Source organism: Nicotiana sylvestris, chromosome 8 (genome assembly GCF_000393655.2).
Source record: "Nicotiana sylvestris chromosome 8, ASM39365v2, whole genome shotgun sequence".
Lineage (NCBI taxonomy): Eukaryota > Viridiplantae > Streptophyta > Magnoliopsida > Solanales > Solanaceae > Nicotiana > Nicotiana sylvestris.
Genome location: NC_091064.1, coordinates 122,715,853 through 122,722,791, shown reverse-complemented (window position 1 = coordinate 122,722,791; position 6,939 = coordinate 122,715,853). Strand labels below are relative to the sequence as shown.

Genomic DNA, 6,939 nt, shown 5'->3' with positions numbered 1-6,939 from the left:
AAAAATATCAAACCTCGCATATTCGAACAAAACTTCTTTTGCCAGCAGTGTGTGGATATTTCAACTTTTTGCGATTCTCGGTATTGGTTTGGGACATTTTCTACAAATCGGCCAATAAATACAAAGTTGTCAAGTTCAGGTGTCCCAACAGATTCAAATCAAACTTAAATTTTGCACTAGGTCATGTTACCTAAGTGCATTTGATGTATAAAAATAATAAAGTGATTTCTAATAAAACATAAACCAGAAATTCTCAACAAATCATGGGACAGTACTTAGTTTTACCTTGTAGGCATTAGAGTTCCAATAATTAAGAAGATCCCTAAATTGAGATTCAGAAACATCAACCGGCCTTTTCTCCATTCGAAGCTCGTCATTCTCATAGGGTTTATAATGGTCGTTAAATAGTTGATTCTTATACTTTCTCCAAGCATTCTGAATCGAATCAAAAACCCACCTTTTTGCAGCATCAGAAATATCATATTTTCCCTACAAATTTAATTTGGTACAGTTAGGTTAGTGTAAAAATATGAAATATCTACACAGAATATTGCGAACTTCAAACCTTGATATATATCCACATATCTTCTTTTGTTTGAATTTTTCTCCAATTAAACACATTAAGAGGACAAAAGGCCGCATTCCTTGCCAATGTGCCGAGGAAGCTACCCAACTCTGCTACAACATCACCAGTAGGACCTATGGGTTGATTGTTCTCGTTTAGCACAATTAGCTTGCGCTCTTTCCTACCATGAACACTTGGCATCAAAGTTTTTCCTCTTTTTCTTTTTTCGTCAGAAGGACCTGCATTAATATTAAGTAAGAATAATCACCATATATCACGTCCATATTGTTTGCTAATTTAACGAAATAAAATTTATATGTTTTTGCCTTGTTCCTCAGATTGTTCGTTTGTTTCATGATTGGAAGAATTCTCAAATTGTTCATGTACCGTTTGTGAAGTACGAGTGGTGGAATCCAGTGGCAGTTGCTGCAATTGTTCACGTACTGCTTGTGATGCAAGATAGGTAGAGTTCAGTGACTTTTGTTGCACATGTTCATGTACATTTTTTGTTGGAGGAGAAGTAGAAGGCTGAGGCAGTTGCAACAATTGTTCTTGCACTTGAGATCCTAATTGCGGAAGTTGTTTTTCAATTAAATTCAGATGATGCTTGTCATTTGTCCTTGTAGATTGAACAATTCTTTTTGTTTTCAATGATGAAACTTTTTGGTTCAGCAAAGATGCAAGTGATCCAGTTGCAATGCAATTTTTAGCTTTTTTATTTTTACTTGAGTTGCCTTCCTGATTCATGACTATTCAAATTCCTGTCAAATTCAGAAAATTAAATAAAAAATAAGTTATCAAAGCATTAACAACAAGACCACTAATATGCTTGAAGAAGGAAAGGTGACATGCACATGCATGAGAATGAAACCATGGACTTGCTTAAGCTTAAATATTTCATGCACAAAGGCTATAACAAGAATCAAATGGAGGCTACAGGAAATGGAAGCAAAAAGCAGCAGAAATATGCAGGCACAAACTCATGGACAACACTTTTTTTGCTTTACAATTTTGGACACGAGGACCGCAATCTGGGCTGAAGATGCAATGCAATATGATGCTATGTTACCTCAGGAAGTATTGCATCCACAAAATACAGCAGGAGCAGAAAAAGAAATATGCAAAAAGGACAGTACAAGTATAGGCATCGCATAGTACTTGACAGTACAAATACTCTCTACAGGTATATTTAATGAAAGCGTGCACTACTGGGAGGAAATTCTAGACAACTGGACAAAGCAAATGACAATACAAGTTCAGCAAATACAGCCTCAATGTGCTATAGGCTTGACAGTAGCTATCACTATGCAAAGAGGCTATTTGTGCAAACACGAGGCAGCATCACAGGGGAGTACCTCACTCACCTTTGATAATAGGGTCTATGTATTTATTAGAATGTTTAGAGAAGACAATAGTAACACCGGATGTTACAAGGCTACTGAACCAATTTGTGAAGAAGTAAACTGTCCGTGATGGTGATTCGAGTCCAAGGGTACTTCCTGCGCAAGTTTATGAAATTTGGGAATGGTAGAGTTGTCTCTGAGTTGTTTGGATCATAATTGGCTCTTTTTTATGCTTCATATGGACAAATAAGCTGAAACTTAGTTCGTACCTGCCAATATTCACTGATTGTGTCGACACCAATGATGCCAAGGTCTAAATCTCCTGATACCAACTTCCGAACAATGTCTTTTGGCCGTTGAGACCAAATCTGGACCAGATTAGATATCTGTAACCCACAAAGAAAAAGAAGGCGTGTAATTAAAGTAGACCATGTGTTCTCCTAAATAATAAGCTCTAGATTCCAAAGAGATAATCCAAAAAAAATGCAATGCTTAAATTAGACATTTCCATGCAGCTTCGACAACTTATTCACTTAAATACAACATTGTGATGAAAAGCATGCTTCACCACTCCTATCTCCTAGGCTTAGAAATATTAACAGACCTGCATTATGCAGAGGGAGTTTAAGCACATGTTCTGTTGGTTTCACAATAGAGCTAAGAGCAGGCACACATCTCACTAAGACATGGTCACCTTAATAGTTAAACTAACAACTCACAGTACATTAACACACAAATATGCAAATAGGTCCAATTAGTACATGAGTTAGTATATGGTCCATTATAACACATTGGCTTAGCTTAATAGATAAAATTATTTGAACAAGGACAGATCATTAGGGTAAGTTCTTTACAGGATCACTTACACTAACCATTTCCTTTATCACAAAAGATTAGGAACTACTAGAAGGGAACAAAGGGATGTAAAGATAAACTTATTCAAGCTACTGTCATGAAATGCCCTATGAGTATATAAATTATTAAAATTATGTAAACAAGAGTAATTATAATATATTGATAAGAAATATTATTACTCACTCTAAACAGAATATATTTAAAAGAATATAAGAAGTTTCTTCTTTAATCATCTGATTCCATCCAGTCCCAATCAGTATCATCAAACTCATTCTCCTCTTCCGATGTTTCTATAATTGTATCATGTGAATGTTGTGCATTAGATGGAATATCAAGCAGCTCTTGAAACACTTCTACACCCGACAAAGGAGTAGGTGCAGGTCTATGTTCCTCATTACCATCAAATGACTTCTTATCTTTCCGCAAAGGATGAGCATGCGGCAAAAATCTTCGATGGCCCATGTAACACATCTTATGACTGTGTTTGAGATATAGAGAGCATGTGTCATAATTACAAGTGGCGCATGCCAACCTCCCCTTGGTGCTCCATCCTGAAAGCATAGCTAATGCTGGAAAATCACTAATTGTCCACAACAAGGCTGCACGCATTTGAAATATTTGCTTTGTCTCAGCATCATATGTTTCTATCCCAGTTTCCCATAGTTCCTTCAATTCTGCAATAAGTGGTTATAAGTACACATCTATATCATTTCCTGGAGATGAAGGACCTGGAATGATCATTGACAACATGATATATTCTGGCTTTATGCAAATCCATGGTGATAAATTATAGTTCATTAACATGACATGCCACGTGCTATGAGAAATGCTCATGGTTCGAAATGGGTTGAAACCATCACTTGAAAGACCCAACCTAACATTGCGTGGATCTTTGGAAAAGTCAGGATGTAGAGAATCAAAATCCTTCCAAGCTTCTCCATCAGTGGGATGCCTCAAATTCCCATCATTAGGTCGTTCATTAGCATGCCATCTCATTGCAATAGCTGTTTCAGGACACATGAATATCCTCTGAAGCCTAGGCTTCAAGGGAAAGTACCTTAAAACATTTGCAGGAACTTTAGAACTTGTATTAGTCAAGGCATGATTAGAACGTTTCCATCTAGAAGACCCACAAACAGAGCAATTATCGGCCTTTGCATTGTCATTCCAAAATAGCATGCAATCATTAGGGCATGCATGTATTTTTTCATAATGAAGACCCAAATCTTTTATCATATTTTTAGCCTTGTTGAAAGACTCTGGCAGCTTAGCAAGGGGAAATGCCTCTTTTAACAACTCTAACAAGTCTGAAAAGGCTACATTACTCAACTCATGTAAAGACTTAAACAAGTACAACCAGATGGTGAAACTCAGTTTACTGAAGTTTTCACACCCTGGATATAATTCTTGTTTTCCTTCCTCTAATAATTTAAAAAATCTCTTAGCATCTTCAGATAGAGCCTCTCTCATCCCTTCTTCTTGTACCGACTCACCTTCTATATTTCTGAATGTGTCATGTAGTAATCCATCAATATCATCATGCATGTTAGAACCTTCATCATTATTGCTTTGATGAGGTGTAATTCTAGAGGAAACTCCTTCACCATGGAAAACCCATTCGGTGTACCAAGTGATCCTCCACCACATTTCTATAATGCCAATTGCGATTAATGCACTTTTGGCAAGGACATAATATTTCATTTCCTTGTGAAGCTCGTTCAAATGCCTTATCAAGGAAATCATTTACTCCACGTATATACTCATCCGTCCATCTTAGGAGATGCATCCAACTTTTATCTACTTTATCCATGAAATTTCTATACGACAAAAGTAATCAACAAAATTAACTCAATAAACCAAGGTACATACTAATTTGACATTGACCAAAACTTAAAGGGGATGAAGTCAAAGAGTTACAAATAGTAAAGTAGTTTTTACATTGAGAAAGAATGATAAAATCATTAGAGAAGAGATTTGTAATCTAATAGTATCTTAAATATTGTACTAATCTTAAGTCTCAATCTGAGGCAGATATAGGGAACAAGTTAAGACTGTTAGTTGGATAATTGGATTCTCTTTTTATGTTTGAAGTATTATGTAGATTCTCTTCTCTGAGTTTCAGTAATTTTGTTTAATGTAATATGTATAATCAAAAACCTTTATTATCTTCCGATACTTGTTTACCTTGGGCATTGAAAATGAATCTGTGGAGAAATCATCACATTCGAGAAACAGAATTTTTCTCACCGTGAGTCATACATAATCACTCATGATGGTTGCATCTTAACTAATTTTACTCTTTAATTTCTATGCTGAGTTGCTAAAATTCTAAGTTCTTAAAGACAATAGAAGAAACATACTAGATTAGTCTTTTGCTCTATTTCAAATGTTTTCTGTTCCTAGGTTCTTATGTTGCTCTATTAGAAACTCACCGGATTCAATGCTTTTAGGTTCTTTCCTATATCTTACTATTAAGGTCCCTGATCATATCTTTCCTAATCTTCCATTTAATTTACTCCTATAAACTTTACATTGTAGCCCTTTCTAAACTTATAAATTAGATTCCAACTCCACTACCTTAATAAATCAATCTTTTCTAATCTTATATATTGTCTATTTTAAATTATATTTCTTAATTTTAATCCTCATCCTCCTCCTCTCTTTGTGGTGGAACTCAAATTTAATATGAATGAAAACAGAGAAAGACAATCACCGATTTGTAACACATTCCGAAGAACTCAATAATTCCTCCAAATACACAGCACCCAAATCTTCAAACACCACAACATTAGACTCATCTTTTCTTACTTTGTTTCTACACTTCATTTCACTTAAAGACTCTTTCACTAAAAAAGTATTTCTTAAAACAGTTCACCCAAATTGCCATCCACAAAGGGAAAAATATTTGCTTCCCGTCGACATACAGATATTTCCAAAATTATTTTTAACTTCTAATAAATGGCATATTCTTGTAATGTGAAAGAAGTAGATATAAGATAACAAGTTCGGAACATATTAAGAAATAACATCAAAAATAGCTTCAAGGAAAACATGGGATGCTAAAGAATTTCAACGAGCAGAAAGTTGAAATAGAATACATTTAAATTACATCGTTTTTACACCAATATCATTTTTACATCGTTAAATTACATCGATTTTAGGAAAACATCATTTCTCCCATTTCCAATAACATTACCTGGTACTAAATAAAAGCTACTTCCGGCTCCAATTACATATACATATAGAAAAGAATACCAATGTAAGAGAGAAAAGGAGAAAGAAATAAAATTACATCAAACCAAACTAATCAAATATTAAGAAACAATACTGAAATCAAAAAGCACAAGAAATAAACCAATATTGAAAGTGTAATTCTAACAACACCTAGGTGAAGAAAAAGAATGAGATTAACATACCTCTCTGAATAATCAGAAGACATGCAACAACAATCTCCCTTTTTTAAGAACCTCTACAATCAAGAATCGGCTTGTTTCACAAAAACCTAGCTTCGTTTGGACAGCATCTTCGAATCGACCATAAAATAGATTTTGGAATTTGGGGATTTTGGTCTATCCTTGGGATGAATCTACAGGGAAAGTGAGGATTTTGAGATGAATCTGTTTCTGAATTTGAATTTTAGGAGTTAAAGAGAGGATTTTGAGGAATGAATTTTGAGATGATTTTGGAGATGGTCTCGTTCTAGCGTGCAGGTTCACGTGTGATGTGAAAAGGGAAAATAAAGATTATGATTTTATGTTTTATATTATTAAAATTAATCAAAAAATAAAAAGTAAAAAAATGGGGTTCATTTGGCGGGTTTACCAAATTTTTGGGGGGAAAGTGAAGAGGGAATGAAAACCGTTCCCATAAAAATAAATAATTTCAGAACCGTTCCAATAGATCGGTCTATTAGAACGGTGCACAGACTGTTGCGGTAAAATACTCTATGGCAACGGTTCCAATACAACTGGAACAGTTGTATAGTTAAAGTGTGCTGATATCACCCCAATCCTATTGTAACGGTTGTACCCGTTACTATATCCAGTCTATTGCAACGGTTTGTGAACCGTTGCTAAAAAACCGTTGTCGTAGGCCCATTTTCTAGTAGTGAGGGAACAACAATTAAATAATTAAATCCCGCCGAGGGAACAACATCAATAATATCAACATCCCGGC

At 35.0% G+C, this 6,939-nt stretch overlaps 1 long non-coding RNA gene across 1 annotated transcript; it reads right to left on the bottom strand.

Moving 5' to 3' along the window:
• Positions 1-1,135: 1,135 nt before the first annotated feature.
• LOC104242029 (uncharacterized) lies at positions 1,136-6,222 on the bottom strand. The gene is made up of 3 exons (XR_011401576.1): positions 6,180-6,222; positions 2,178-2,294; positions 1,136-1,326 (listed from the first exon to the last, which is right to left on the bottom strand). It is a non-coding gene; the product is annotated as an uncharacterized lncRNA (long non-coding RNA).
• Between the last annotated feature and the right edge of the window lie 717 nt (positions 6,223-6,939).